At 40.6% G+C, this 15080-nt stretch overlaps 1 long non-coding RNA gene across 1 annotated transcript in view; it reads right to left on the reverse strand.

The window, feature by feature from the left end:
• Positions 1-614: 614 nt before the first annotated feature.
• LOC132017552 (uncharacterized) overlaps positions 615-15080 on the reverse strand; it is a 55427-nt gene continuing 40961 nt past the window's right edge. The window contains exons 6-10 of the long non-coding RNA XR_009404326.1: positions 8378-8491; positions 7190-7272; positions 5252-5455; positions 2817-2915; positions 615-875 (exon numbers count right to left, since the gene is read on the reverse strand). This is a non-coding gene — a long non-coding RNA (uncharacterized LOC132017552). The remainder of the gene's footprint in view (positions 876-2816; positions 2916-5251; positions 5456-7189; positions 7273-8377; positions 8492-15080) is intronic.

The raw sequence follows: 15080 nt of genomic DNA on the forward strand, positions 1-15080 counted from the left end.
GGGGCTGCAGACCCAGCAGTGTCTGTACTTAACACCAAAGCCAGGGCCACTTTAGGGTTCCACAAAGTACTGGGGAAAAATGAGTGTCTAGCACCTGACTCAACCATGTACACAAGGCAAGAAAGAATCTATTGAACTTGGATTCATTGATAAGGGGTGCCTGGACACCAGCAGCCTTGACAATGGCATTCCTTTCAATAACATTGGATCCTAAGACTCAACTCAGGAGATCGTTCAGAACCTACTTACCACTAATTTGGCAAAGAGATGTCCTTGAGTACTGTAATTTGGCTCCCAGCATAGAAATGACTTTCTAGCACAATACTAGCTATAATATTGTCTGAATCTCTTTGATACTTAAAGCTCTCAGGCCAGCTTCTTGTCTTAGCCTCCCCCTCACCCCAAGATAAAGACAATATTCAGTATTTTCTGAATATTGGGGTAATATATTAAGGGCATATATATATATATATAAGGGCAAGAGGAGCTGACCTGGACAATAGTTCTTCCCAGTTTGTGCAAAAGCCCAGTGTTTCTCTCTCCCTGATGAGCCTGTCACTGCATGAATAAGCAGTGTAGTTGGAAAAACCTGTGTTCTTTATTGATTTCACTTTTTATTGTAATCTTTAGGGTGGCTCCCATTCAAAGATTCCAAAGTGGCTAGATAGACAAAACTAGAATCATGTACAAAAATACATAAAGGAACTAGGGAGATAACCAGTGCCCAAATGGTAACCAAATGTAGTTCAAGCTAGGTGAGTCATGGGTACAGTAATATTATCCCAATCTGTATGAAGGAGGGTTTCAGGAACCAAGCAAGTGGGAAACATAACAGGAATTTAGGAATCCAGTGTCAAAATCTTCCTTGAAACAATCTGAAAGAGAGAAAGGCAGAGTTAGAATTTCTATCAAGGTAAAATCCCAGGTTCATTCCACAACAGGACAACAATATAAGATGGTATCTTCCCACCTCCTGTCAATAGCTCCTGATTTGTTGAAGTGAACCACCCCATACTTAATGTCTTGGTAAATCTGGATTATCAAACCAGCACAGCCATTTTATATAAACTGCTTTACTTAAACCTACACACCCCAAACTCACACTCAAGTGAGAGATCCTTGCTAGAAGCTTAAACAAGTCAATATGGTAATCTACATTTTCATTGAAAAGGTTTTTATGGTTGGATGGCACCCTCCAAACGGAGAAGTAATAACACAAAAGACCCCCCACCATGCAGCTGCTTATGCTGTTCAAATGTGTGCAACCTCTTAGAGACATTAAGATTATTTTGAAAGTGCTAACTTAAAATAAATTTGACCTCAAGAGAGTCGCTGCTATGTTTTAATTTAGGAACTACCTGAAAACATAGACAGTGGGAGGCACCTTTTATTTTTTTGTCTCACACAATTTTTGGAATCAATAAGAATGAACTGGGCAGCTGGCAGGCTCAGACAGTAGAGCATGCAACTTTTGCTCTCGGGATCATGAGTTCAAGCCCCAAGTTGGGCATAGAGCTTATTTTAAAAAATAAATAAATAAAAATTTAAAAGATGGGTGGTGTTTCTAGTGATTCATCATATAAAATGTTACAATACCTAGCAACCTGTCTATACATTGCCATCTCCCCACCTTAGCCCCTAAAAACTCTTAGTTGTGGTATTTGTCCCAAGTTCCCAACAGGAAGCAATTTATCTCTCAGGGATGACCTAACTAAGGCAATATCTGGCAGTGTCCAGAGACATTTTTCCTTGTCAAGGCTGGGGACAAAGTTGTTACTACTCTACCTGTTCCCATGGGTACAGAGCAGGGGTGCTGCTAAACATCCTACAGTGTACAGGGCACATCCCCCAGCAAAGAATTATCTGGCCCCAAAGGCAATAAAGCTGAGGTTGAGTATGTATTTATTTGGATATGTGATTTATTTGAATATATGATTATTATAAACCACACCATGAAACCATCCCCCCCCCCCCCAAAAAAAAAGAAAGAAAACTGAGGGCCATTTTAGACTGCATTCACAGTATCTACACTAAGAGAGTTAATATTGTTCACATATGAGGCACTGGTCTCCTGTCTTGGAAAAGTGCTGCTCAGGAGTATGGAGCAGTAGGAGGATGAGAAAGCTCTCTGGACACAGTCCGTCTGTGGAAGGCCAGAACAGCTCCAAAGTCTGTCTGGATTTGGGCACTCTTTTCAGCAGAGGGCATAACATCAATTAACCTTTCTAGGAAAGACGATTGAAGATGTGAATGAGAAAGAAATCGAGGATAGACTGATGTTGCTTTGTGACCTTATGAAACTCTACAGAATACTTTAAATTCTGGAAGGGATACATTAAGCTTCCTCAGGACCAAAAAGTTGATACCAAATATAAAATAAAAGGCAGTGATTACAATACACTGGGGAGTTGTTTCTGCACATAGAAAATAATATCTAAGGTCTTGTCTGAACAATGGATCTAAAATGTTTTAATTAAAATATTTTTTATGATTATAAAAGTGATACATGTCTAGGACAATGCTGGGACTGGACCCCAGGCAGAGGTGCAGCATATGGAAGGGCTCAAGAATGAGAAGCACTTGACACCCTCAGAAGTTGGAAAACTTCAGGTAAGTTATATGCATGTGGCAAAACGCCAGGGGAGGGAGTAGTAGGATCATGAGGACTGAGCCTGCCTAATCTGACAGCAGGAACATTTGCCTGCTGCTTGAACAGTCCTCACAATGGCTCATCTGAGACCACTGACAGTGGTTCTGTGAATGCACCAGTACCCAAAAATGCAATCAGGGTACCCAGATCAACATTGCAAACTCACTCAAAGTCACTCAAAGTCTTCATCTCCCGCCTTGAAGTCTGGGCTGGGTTATTTCTCAATCACCTTGGTTCTCCTCATTTGGGCATGAAGATAGTTCTTCTTGATGGAAAATATAGGAACAAAAAATAGAGTCGAGAGCTGTTTTTCTCCTTTCCCTCTGTCAGCACACCACCTGCCTTAAGCAGGCGCCTGGGCCTCCTCATTCTTCTCTTCCCTCCAAACCAGTACCTGCTGAAGATACTTTGGATTCAGCTCTGCCCCTTTTGTAGGTCTCACTACCTTAGGGACTTGGCCTTCCTGACTCCTCCTGATCTGTGCCTCTTCTTTGCCTTCATCTTTGGGGATAAACATCCTCTTCCACATTTAAACATTCTTTTTCTACCAAGCCCATCAGAAAATTCCTAGTCTAGTCCCTTTAGGTTTCTTCATGTGTTAGAGGAGAGCACACATCCTTGGACAAGGGGGCAGGGCTTACTGTCTCTGAGCTCATTCCTCCCTTTCCATGACCTACTACCTTCTCACCTCCTTGAAGGTCAGACTGCCAAAATCTACACCTGGCAAGGCTGTACCCATTAACCCAAGCCCATTCACTCCATTTGCAGACCCATTTTTGTTTGTCACAGCTGGGGAGGAAAGTGTTACTGGCATTGAGTGGGTAGAGAGCAGGAAGGCCACTGAATATCCTACAGTGTACAGAACTCCTCCCCCCAGCAAAAGGTTATCTGGGCCTAAAGTCAATAAAGCTGAGGTTGAGACCGGAAAGGAAGGAGTATCCAAAACTGGAATCATGTACAAAAATACATAAAGGAACTAGGGAGATAACCAGTGCCCAAATGGTAACCAAATGTAGTTCAAGCTAGGTGAGTCATGGGTACAGTAATATTATCCCAATCTGTATGAAGGAGGGTTTCAGGAACCAAGCAAGGAATGATTCTGTGTCCCATGGGGGAAACCAGTAAGTGTTAAGGAAAGTTAGATTTGTGTGGGGGGTGGGGAGCAAGGGGAAGGGCAGCTTTGCAGGCCCAGGTTTAAGGCTCTATCTGACACAGACAGAGTTATTAAAATTATCAGAATGGAAAGGGACGCCTGGATGGCTCGGTTGGTTAAGCATATGCCCTCGGCTCAGGTCATAATCCCAGGGTCCTGGGATCACGTTCACATGGGGGTCCTTGCTTAGCGGGGAGTCTGCTTCTCCCTCTGTCTCTGTCCCCCCTTGTGCTAGCTTGTTCTCGCTCGCTCGCTCGCTCTCTGACAAATTAATAAATACAATCTTTCAAAAAATTATCAGGGTAGGAGAAGGGGAAAATTTTCCTACTACCAGGAATTTGAGTCAAAATTACCTCAATCACCCCATGACTGTGGCCATAAAAAGCACTCCCAATATTCTTTAATGTTTCTGTGATTCCTGAGAAGGTTATGTCCCACAGATACCTCAGCCTCTAGTTCCTTCATATCCTGAAAAGAGGCTTATCATACATCCTAATCTCACAACATCGAGAGCTCTCCCCTATGCCCAAAGAAATCCATTGATCAGATCAGGACTTACATGTGTAGAAACCATGCAGACATTTCTGTGGAGTCACTGAAAATCCCCAAGCATGATCTGCCTCTCACTGCCTCCTTGCTCCCTCTCCACTAGCCGTCTCCCATCAGCATCTCCTCCAATCTTTACAGGACCCTCTGGAAGCTCCAAATTCTTCTTCTTCATTCAGAACAGCTTTGAGAGATAACTCCTTGATTTTGAGAGCTGGTCAGTACCAGCTCTGTGACATTGGCCTAGTTACTTACCCTCTCTTAATCTCAGTCCCTCTAACTATAAAATGGGAATTTTCAAAAATGAAAAAGCAAACTACAAATAAGAATGTGGTTTTTTTTTTCTCCTAGAGAAAATTAAAAATTAAAAAGCAAAACAAAAAAATGGAAATTTTCATAATACCCACTCTGAGGTTGATGAAAACTTCTAAAAATGCTAGCACAGCATCAGGCACATAGTAAGCACTCAGTGAATGTAAGCCATTATTATCCTTAATATGAGTTCCTAAAGCCATGTGTTCTTGACAACCATTACCCATCCTAAAGGCCAAGGAAATTGCTTTTCCAAGTGAGTAAAGAAATATTTCTCTACTTGTTACCTGGAGAATGAGGAACCCTCACAATACCTGACAAGGCACTGAAAATTTAAATTAACTCGGTTTCTATGTGTGTGTGTCTCTCTCCCTCTTCCTCTGTCCCTCCTTCCTTCCTTCACTCTTTCCCTCTGTCTCCCACCATACCTCTCTCTCTCTCAATCTCACTCTCTTTCTCTCTCTCAATCTCTCTTCCTCCTCCTCCCTCCTTCTTTCTCTCTCTCTCTCCAGCTCTTTCTCACCACCCACCCCCCGTCTGCCTTTCTCTGTCCCCTCTTTCACTCTCTCTCTGGCAGATCATTCTCTTACCTTGGGACTGGACTCCTCGTTTCCATGTACCTACAACAGCAGCTCCCCCAGGTCCTTGATGCTGTGCCATCTGGGCTTAGCTTTGCTCTTCTTTTGGCAACCTTGCCAACACTGTCTGATGAAGACCCCAGGCTGCTTCTTCAAAGTCCCAAGGCTAAACACGTGACTCAGTTTAAATGAGGTGTCCACACTTGGTCTGCTTAGCTGTGGCAAAAGGACAGGACAATCTAACACAACATGGCCCTGAACCTACCAGTTAGCAGAGAAATGGGAATGTATGCAAGCAAAGGATGTGGCTGACAACCCACTTACATTTATCAAAACAAGAGTCCTGGTCCAAGATGACATGTGCCTGCTGGGCACACAGAGCTGGGCTCTAGAGGAAGCCACCCCAGGCTTCAGTGACATATCAGCCTCTGGGTTTCCCCAGTGGTTCTGAGTTTACACATATTCTCCTGCCATGTCCAGAACTGGATCAGGCACTGAGAGGTCAAAACCTAGTGCAAGACATCAGTGCCATTCACTAAACAGGCAAGCATGTGAAAGGAAGGAAGGCTTTTAACCTTCAAACCAAAGTGTGTCACCCCTTTAGAATTCCTTCCTCTCTAGCATTTCCCAAACAATATTTGAAGAAGGACAGATATCCTTGAGTCATCTCCAAGTGTTTCTCAACTCACTTCCTTTAAAGGACCCATTCACAGAAAGGCTTCAAAATCCCTGTAAGGTCTATCTTCTTGTGCACATTAGCACATTAGCACACAAAAGTTCTGAAAAGTCTGCAGGAACAAACCCAGCATTGTCAAACTATTTTTGATGAAAGAACTATTTTCTTAAAAGATTTTCTTTATTTATCTGAAAGAGAGAGAGAGCATGAGAGGGGGGGAGGTCAGTAGGAGAAGCAGACTCTCCGCTGAACAGGGTGCCCAATGATGGACTCAATTTTAGGACTCCAGGATTATGATCTGAGCCATAGGCAGTTGCTTAACCAGCTGAGCAACCCAGGTACCCCCAAGAAATCTTTTTTAAATAGAACATCTATTAACATCAAATAACATAACAGTTTGGGTAAAGCTACCCAATAGTGTTCAGTTTTATTCTGCCTTCTTCTGAGGGGCTGATTATGTTCCTATATAATCCACCTTAATATACTGTAAGCTTTGAGGGCACAGAACACTGACTCTTACCTGGCTTTGCTTCCCTGCACTGCTTGGCTTCTCCAGCAAAACCCATTGCAGACTGTACCTCCTTCTTTGAACTCCCTCTTCCATCTCACTTGGCTTTTACCTTCAGTGGCTTCATATCTTACTCCATACTCTGATATTCTGCCCCCAAATTTATTCCTCACCATCTCCTTTTCTCCTTGAGAAACAGGGTGCACACATCGTCCAACAGCTGCCCCATCTACATGTTCTCTCACTCCTGCTTTGGTCCTGCAGCTCCCTATTCACTGATCATGTAATGGGCCCCTATTCTGGCAGGGATATGCCCCTGGGATTGGGGGTATAAGGAGGAATGAGCCTCATTCCTTATGAGTTCCCAGTCTGAACAGGGTGTCAGGATATGTAAACATTAAGGACAGTGTGACTGGTGACGGATAAAGATCCACAGGCTGCCAGGAGCAAACAGAAAAGGGAAGCATGAGCCAGCCTGGAAGGATGAGGGAAACCCAGCTGATTGAGAGGAGGCCTGGGGTGAATGAAGCCTCAAACAAATAGTAGGAAGGGAGTAGGGCTCCAGTGTAAGGGAGGCAGCTGAAGCAGTCCAGTCAATGTACACGGAAAACCAAGAGCAGTTTGATGTTGCTGCAGTCCCATATTGGATGCAGGGAGGAGTAGAGAGGAGCCCTAAAAGACTGGCCCGGGTAGGGTCTTGTCAGACGCAATGAGGACTCTGCACTTGTTGGTATAGATTGTGAGCTCCACTGGTGGGTTTACTCACACTGGTGACTTCTCTAGTGCATATCTTAGATCACTTGTGCAGCTGGGTCAAGCCAGGTGGTGAATCCAGAGGGAAACCAAATCCTGAGCAGATGGGGAGAAGAGACAGGACAATGGATATTTATGAGGGAAATCAGTTGTACTTCACTGAGCTTCTCTAACTGGATGCTGCCTGTCATGCCTCATTGTTTATTTACTCAGAATCACCATCTTTTCACCCAAACATCTCTCCCCATCTGTTTTCCCATTTTTCTTTGTTTTTTCAAGTCTCCAGGCCAAGAACCTTAAGGCTACTTTTGATTCCTCCTTTTCCATGTCCCATTAGTCCTTCCTTCATCCATGTCCTCCGTCTCTGTCCCTCCCTCTCCATCCAGTGGCCTCCTCCCTAGCCCAGCCTGCAGCATACTGGAATATTGGTCCTGTAGTCTCCTGTTAGGCCCCCTTGTCAGCATCCCCACTATAAGTCACTCTCAAAGCAATGACACACATTTTTCTTTTGCCTTGCATGACATGGCCCTTAGACATATTTACACTTCTCTCTCCGTAAATCTTTGATTTCAGCCAAACCCATCTTCTCAGTTCCCCACCCCTGCAATTGTACTGTTTCCCTATCCAGAGCGCTGTCCTCTCTCTCTGCTTGGACCTGAAGCCTAACCCATTGCCACCTTCTTGGGAAGACTTTCCTCTGAACAGTTGTATCTGTACCTTCTGCTCCTTCTTCTTGGACCCTGACCATGTACTTTCCATGTACTTTCCTGAAATTTACCTCTATGTTTAGGTCTTATTTTGCCAGCTAAACAGTAAACCCTGAAAGAAGAGAGAGTTTATTCTTCGTTTTGGCCCCTCTTCCTCTAATATACACAGAAGGGGCATATTAATGTTGCTGATAAGAGACTTTATGCTCTTACTCACTCTACGGTCCACTATTAGCCAACCATGCTCTCCCATGAGTGGAGTGATTTTCTGAGATTCCAACAGTGGGGAAGTGACTCGGGCAATAGGGAGAATCTGGATCATTGACTTTTTCTATAATCTCTGTAAGTACTAGAATTTTTAGTTCTCTAATTTGCTACAAAATAACCCAAACCTGATCCAACAAATAGCAGCTCTCAGGAGATTATAGACTGTGAGGTACTGTGTTCTGAGTGTGTTCTAAAATCATGATAAAACTTAGTGAAGATTTTTCTACCTTGCTCTTGACTGTCTTCTGATAGGCAACCAAAAGAAAAGACCCAGATTCAAATCTTCCCTTCATCTTCAAGTGAACTTATTAGGAAGAGCTGAAGTGTGTCTCTTCACAGAGCTGCAAAACCACAAAGATGTCAACTTACAGGCTCTGAGTGGGAGGCTTCTCCCTGAAGAGTTTGCACTTTTAATGCAATTGATGGGTTCTGTTACTCTACCAAGAGGAGTTGAAACACTAGTGGAGGCCAGTTAGGGCAGAGATTTGTGAGAACGTCTTCTTCACCTCCGAGGATACTTCTGCAGGAGCAGACGAAATTCAAACCTGTCCCTTGAGGTCTTCTGGTCTATCTTCCTACCCAACATGCCATATGCAATTGGTAATTTACAAATAAATCTGATCCACAAAAAACAAACAAACAAACAAAAAACAGTACTCTAAACAACACTGGAAATGACCACGTCCATTTTGTACCACACCACCAATTCCCAGCATGGTATGTCTTCCAAATGAGAAAGAGGCCATATATGAAAACAACCAATATAAATAACTATAGCTTTTACAACTTTAACCTAAAACATAAGTAACTTTTAAAAAGTAGCAATTGTTTTAAATAAAGTCCTTAGAAATATATATATGTATAATAGTCTTTGTAAAAAATCTCATTATTTTCAAAGCAAATGTTTCATGCAAAGGAAATAGCAGTGTTGAGCTGGAAGGTGGAATTTCATTGGGAAAATCTGAATCCAAATAGAAGAAAGCTATTACCCTAATGTGAATGATTCACTTATTAAGAAGCAGGAAGCTTATTCATAAGAGGAGAACATCTATTCATTGCTCACTGACTTAATGATATTCATATTATTCCTTGTAGTTCTACAATTAACCTTTAGTCATGCCATTTTTTCTTACATAAGAATTACCTAGATCATATATAAAACTTGTGTATATATGCATGGTCTTTGATCTAGAGCACCCATCCACACAGGACTAATAACATATGATTGTGAAATTCTAAGGAAGGCTGGAATTCTCTGTGATGTTGGAGACATAAGATCATTACATTTTGGTGTTGTTATTCTGAGCGGTAGTGCTTTCAGTTTAATTATTGGTGGCAAATCTCTTAGCTGAGTGATTCTTTTAAGGATGACTGTTATATTAAGACAAATGGATCTATTCCTAGGCCTGGTACGTACAGTATGTAAAAAGTCTGAACATTTAATCAAATTGTATGGTTAATCCTCTAATTGCCCACTGAGAAACTGTTTCAGGAATAATTATAGTACCCGGTCCTATTCATATGCATTGCTAATCCTTTTAAAAATCTTATGAAGCTATTTGCCTCAACAATACCCTGAGGCTGAAGTTGTTATGAGTTTGATAGACATTTGCTGTAAATTACTGCCTTGGACACACACACACACACACACACACACACACACACACACATTTCCTGCCCACTGAATTTTAAGTAAGTGTAAACTCATGAATTTTTACCTCAGCACTTCATATATGTCACTTTTTTCCCAGAGGAGTGGGGAGTCAACACTAGTAAAGATCAACTAGACTGAGGAAAATGCACACTCTTCCCATGCCTCTTAGCCTAGCTAAATTCTTTTACCCCTGAATTTAGAGGTCAATGCTAAAGACCCAAAATGAAGTCAGACCGTCTCCTTTCTGCTCTCCTGGTGAGCTGGGCCTCCTTCTTCCAAGCAAGTACCAACTGCTGGTGTTTTAGGGAAGTGAATAAGGCTTGATTCTATTTGCAAGGGACTTGCAGGTGTATAACTACAAAATGGTAAGGTCTCTATTAATCTTCAAACAGTGGAGGCCAAAGAATGGGCTGGACCTGAAGAAATCTGGGACGGTTTCAGAGAGAGGGTGAGCAAAAGCAGGAATAATTTAGGCCACTTTCCAAAGAATCTCCCATGGGCTGCCTATCAGAATAGGCAGCTAACCATGATTATTGTTTTAAACCAAGTGGAATAAGCAGGTATAAATTATGTGAGTCTTTAATACAAAAAAAAAAAAAAAAAAAAAGGACAGAACTGGTCAGCTCCAGTTAAAAAAAAAAAAATTATGGCATTTTTTAAACCCGCACCCCCTTAATTTTTCATTTTTGGTTCTTACCATAAACAGTCTCCTCTCCTCCAAAGCCCATACAACCAGATGGACTAAGAGAAGCCAAGACCTAAATCAAGGACAGGAGAACATAAGAAAGGGGGAGTGGGAAGCAGAGCTAGCCACCACCAACAGGGAACAAAGTCAGAACCTGGTTTTTGGGCTTTAATGACTCTGTAGTTAGTGTGTCTGTGAGAGAGAAACTGTGGTTATATAATATAGGATAGAGGGCATCAGGGAAAAATTATTCTTTCTTCTGTTGACATAAGACAGTAAAGGGAAGAAAAGAACTTAATTTTGCACTCTAATATGTACATATTAATTGTAGTCTCATGTGAGAATTGATTGTCTCTCGTGGATAACTATCCTAAGCATAATAACTATTAGGTATGACAGTACATGTCACATTAAATTTGTTTTAAGTTTTGGCATCACAATTCCGGACTTCAAGCTCTATTACAAAGCTGTCATCATCAAGACAGCATGGTACTGGCACAAAAACAGACACATAGATCAATGGAACAGAATAGAGAGCCCAGAAATAGACCCTCAAATCTATGGTCAACTAATCTTCGACAAAGCAGGAAAGAATGTCCAATGGAAAAAAGACAGCCTTTTCAATAAATGGTGCTGGGAAAATTGGACAGCCACATGCAGAAAAATGAAATTGGACCATTTCCTTACACCACACACAAAAATAGACTCCAAATGGATGAAGGACCTCAATGTGCGAAAGGAATCCATCAAAATCCTTGAGGAGAACACAGGCAGCAACCTCTTCGACCTCTGCTGCAGCAACATCTTCCTAGGAACAACGCAAAAGGCAAGGGAAGCAAGGGAAAAAATGAACTATTGGGATTTCATCAAGATCAAAAGCTTTTGCACAGCAAAGGAAACAGTTAACAAAATCAAAAGACAACTGACAGAATGGGAGAAGATATTTGCAAACGACATATCAGATAAAGGACTAGTGTCCAGAATCTATTTTATTTAAATACTAAGTCTTATTCTTGTTGTTCAATCTTCTTTTGCCTTATTAACATGCTTATCTGTTCATAACTCTAAAAACACAGAGGTAACATCAGTTCAGCCCAATTGGATGACACCTCCAGTATGTTCTTTCTCTCCTTTTCTCCAGTCCCTCACCATTTCCATTCTCTAGGAGAATGACAATACGTGTAATGAATAGGATAGTAGGGTAAATTGTTTTAAAGATCTAAAAGAATACAAAAAAACTAATATTATGTCACATATAGATATTAAGAAAAGTTCACTAGGAATTATACAACAGATGTTTTATCAGACTAAATGACTTCTGTAACATCTCACACAATATCAAACAAACAAACAAAAGGTTCACAAGATTACAACTCCATTAACTAACTGAATAATCCCAGAGCAGGAGGAGAAAAAAAAAAAAAAAAAAAAAAAAAAAAAAAAAAAAAAAAAAAAAAACAGAAAGTATGAGGGGATCCCCAAATCCTCTGAAAGTACGAAGGGATCCCAAATCATCCCTGACATTGACCCTATAATGTATGTTTTTGTGTGATGGATGCTAATATAATGAAAGTCATCCAATTTTTTCCCCACTTCACAGCTCAAACAACTGTTTGAATATCATAGTTTTTAATCCAGTGCATTATGCTAGATAAGGGCTGAAGGTGCTTCAGGGGAAGGACAGGCATCCCAGGAGTCTTCAGGAGGCATTTGGAATGGCCATATGGAAGAGACACTGGCATCACATTGTTCAATTTCAACTCAACTAGCCACTTCTTTCACTCCAAAAAACAACAACAACAGGAACAACACCCCAAAATACAAAAATCAGTGGCCAAAAAGTTCAAGTGCAATTATATGAACACCAAAACATAGTCATAAAAACTCAGAAGCCCCTGGTTTTAATGAGATACCAGGGAGCTGGTAACCTTTATTTGGCATCAAACATGAACTTCCATGCCATGCTTCAAACATGTACACCTCATCATATAATAAAGACCAAATATCAAATCACAAAAACTAAGCTATTACTTGAGAAGTTGCTGCTTACCCACTCAGGGCTTTTATCTGTGGGTGGAAGGATGGGGTCACATGGCTTTAACTGGGAAGACAGGAGGAGCACTGGGAAGTTAATGGGCTTTGGAGCCTGAAGGCCAGAGCTAATTCTCAGCTCTGCTTACTTACTAATTTTGTAACCTTGGGCAGGTTACTCAGACTCAACTTACTCATCTACAAAATGGAAGTAATCACAGTGTTCTGTCCTGATAAGGTTGTTGTGAGGTTTTACACCTAAAGTGACACATAGTTTCATATGAGTTTCCTCCCTCCCACTTACATGAGATTCAAGCAAGTCTCTCTCTTCTAATTTTTCTTGTTTTTAAATGAGAATCAGTAAAAACTGCTACCATGTTCTGCCCATAGATGCCATGAAAGCAATTATACAATTGTTTCTGTAATTCATAAACATTTATCTTCTAAGAGTGAGGAATTACTTATTATCTTCTTATTATCTTATTAGAATTATCTTCTAAGAGTGAGGCATGTGATTTCCTCCCCAAAATAACAGAAACTTATTCTTCTACCTACACTTACCCACTTGTGATAAGAACATTATTACGGCCATGTTGCTGGATAGAAAATTGCTATTTAAAGCTAATGAAATAGAGAAACATCTGTTTCTGTGTTCGGTTAAATTACCAAAGTTCCCATTTCTATTGTAGAAACTCACCTGTGATAGCAGCCTCCAAGATAGGCCTCAAAGGCCCCCCATCTTTTTCTAGTCCTCTCCTATGCTATGCAGGACGTAATCTGTAAACCAATAGAATATGGCAGAAGTAACGGTAAAAAGCCCTCAGGGTCTGTCTTCTATCTTGAACCACTGCTTGGAGAAAAGCAGCGCCCCCATCCTGAGGATATGCAGGCAAACTTTGCAGATGTCCACAGGACAAAGAGCTGAAATCCCAGCCAACAGGAAGAGACACCTGCTAACAACCACATGAAGTGAATTCTCCTTCAGTTGAGCATTTAGATGACTACATCCCTGGCTTGACTATATCTTGATGATAGAGCCTGAGCTAGAACCCCCTAGCTAAGCACTCCTGGATTCCTGGCCCACTGAAACTGTGATATAATAAGTGTTTGTTGTCTTAAGTTGCTAAGTTTGGGATAATTTGTTACTCAGTGGTAGGTAACTAATATATTACTCAATCAAAACATACAATCATACACATACATATATGTGTACACACATATTCATTAGGAAATCCTTAGCATGCTACTTCAACCTAATAATTATATTGTATTCTGGACTCCGGCCCTACAGTTGTTTATACAGAGGTACCATAATAATGATCCCTTTTCGTTCTTCAGTCAAAAGACTTTAGTCGCTAGTGTCCAAGATGTACTCATCTCACAACAAATTCCATCATACATCAAAAATCAATTCAGGTTGAAGATAAGAGTTCCTCTTGGCTTCCATATCTTTATCAAAAGAAGGACAAATATAAAGGAAAGTATTTGGCCTACTAAATATAAAAGGCCTCATTAGACTTTTTCCACGGAATGAAAAGAGAATCCAAATTTTACAACCTCTAGAAAATTTGCTAAGAATGGTCAGGAATCAGTGAATGCTTGGTGCATTGTCTGTGATTGAAAAGATTTTTCTGAAACATTTATAATATGGGTTATTATCAAAAATAAATCAAAGAAAAAATGGACAATTTATGCATATAGTAATTGTTATGTTTTGAAATACATAGATTTTGTAAGAATCTAAAGATATTGACTAGTCAATTAGCCATCAGAAAGGATGAACACTTACCATTTACATCAATGTGGATGGAACTAGAGGGGATTATGCTGAGCAAAATAAGTCAATCAGAGAAAGATAATTATCATATGGTTTTACTTATATGTGGAATATAAGAAACAGGGCAGAGGATCATAGGAGAAGGGAGGGACACCTGAATGGAAAGTCATCAGAGAGGGAAAAAAACCACAAGACACTCTTAACTATAGGAAACAAACTGAGAGTTGCTGGAGGGGAGGTGGGTGGAGGGATAATTGGGTGACGGGCATTAAGTGGGGGGCACATGATGTGGTGAGCATTAGGTGTCATATGTGAGTGATGGATTGTTGAATACTACATCTGAAACTAATGACATATTGTATGTTGGCTAATTGAATTTAAATTTTGAAAAGGAAGGGAAAAAAAGACATGATATTCAGTATTTATGTAAAACACATATATAATAAGTACATTTATGAAAGATTTATTTAAAAGATTAAGCCTCAGATCTGTCATGACCTATTAAATTCTACATCCATCATTTAGTTAATCCCCAAATTCTTTGCCATCATCACAAGACGAAACACCTTTGATCAACAAAATGATTTGTTTATTTATGTAAAATGAATCATGAAGTAAAACTTTATTTCTGGTTTAGACTATGAAATTCATTAAGTGAGTAATGCTGTAGTGAAATACAGTGCTCTACATATTAGTGGTAATGACATTAACTAAAAATGTTGGAGGCAGACAAAATGTAGAATACGTAAGTGTACTGTAACTGGTTAAATTTTTTTTTTTTTT

The sequence above is a fragment of the Mustela nigripes genome, chromosome 5 (genome assembly GCF_022355385.1).
Source record: "Mustela nigripes isolate SB6536 chromosome 5, MUSNIG.SB6536, whole genome shotgun sequence".
Classification (NCBI taxonomy): domain Eukaryota; kingdom Metazoa; phylum Chordata; class Mammalia; order Carnivora; family Mustelidae; genus Mustela; species Mustela nigripes.